The sequence below is a fragment of the Heterocephalus glaber genome, unplaced genomic scaffold (genome assembly GCF_053883595.1).
Source record: "Heterocephalus glaber isolate CG9 unplaced genomic scaffold, H.glaber_assembly_v1.0 deba00001497, whole genome shotgun sequence".
Taxonomy (NCBI): domain Eukaryota; kingdom Metazoa; phylum Chordata; class Mammalia; order Rodentia; family Bathyergidae; genus Heterocephalus; species Heterocephalus glaber.
In genome coordinates, this window is record NW_028258320.1 from 22355821 (window position 1) to 22357012 (window position 1192).

Below are 1192 nucleotides of genomic sequence, written 5' to 3' on the forward strand. Positions count from 1 at the left end.
TTTAAGTAGTTTGTTTCTAATATAATCTTGAAGTAAAAATCTCCCATCATATACTTAATTTAAAGTTTTTATGCTATATTTCAGAGTTTAGACACTTTGCACAGATTTATACCAATACTTATGTCTATCCCAGTACTTTATAAGGCCCTCAAAATTTTGAACCTGAAGTTGTTCATTAATGCCCCTCCCTTAGTACCTACATGAATAAACAGTGAAAACTCTTTTCTCTAATTAAAAATGCCTAATCACTTCTCGGCCTTTTGGCCAAGATCAAGTGTAGTATCTAATTAAAAATGCCTCTATATTACTCATGAGTCCTAAGTCTGTATATTTAACTTCTAGGGAAAATTTTCCAAAAAGAATCATATCTCTCATAAAAGATAAAATGAGCACATATCTAAATTTTATTCAACTGGACTTTAATGAAGGAATTAATAACTTCTTACAACTAGCTCAAAGAACAGTTCAAAAACATATTTCTGTAGGGCAGGAATACTTCCATAAATATGCACATGAAGTTAAAAATATTTACTTCCACAGTAGAAAAGGGAAGCCATTGGAATCGCCACTGTGGTGAGTAAAGAATACATGGGTCATACTTGTTTTATATACAATTGTTCAACTTTATTATGTTGATAAAGCAATATGCATTTGATATAAATCATCATTTGTGTTTTGAATTTTGATCTTTTCCCAGCATAATGATATACAGTACTATGCTGGGAAGACTTAGTGGGTCACAGATCTTGGTCAGCCACATGATCACTACAGAAAACATGGGTGCTCTATGATGCACTACAGAAAACATGGGTGCTCTATGATTATTGTGTTTTGTGTTTAGACCTCCTATTGTGACTACAAAATGTCTATCTGTATATGCACACAGAAATGTTCACCACTTTAGTTTAAAACACTATTTGTTTTCAATGATTTTGGCCAACAATAGGTTAATATGTGTCCTGAATATATTTAAGGTAGGTGAGTCTCAGCTATGACATTGGGTAGGTGAGGTATATTAAATGCACTTTTTTTTTTACGTATAATACTTTCAATTGAGAATGATATATAAACATATAACACTAAACACTTATGAGTCAAGAGATCTCCTTACATGCAGTAGAAATAATAATGGCCCTTTGAAAAGGTTCAAGGGGTAGGGATACCAGGAGGGGAATGGGAGAGATCAGAGTTA

At 32.6% G+C, this 1192-nt stretch overlaps 1 pseudogene; it reads left to right on the forward strand.

Moving 5' to 3' along the window:
• The first annotated feature begins 244 nt into the window (after positions 1 to 244).
• Positions 245 to 340, forward strand: LOC147825596 (U2 spliceosomal RNA; annotated as a pseudogene).
• Positions 341 to 1192: the final 852 nt, after the last annotated feature.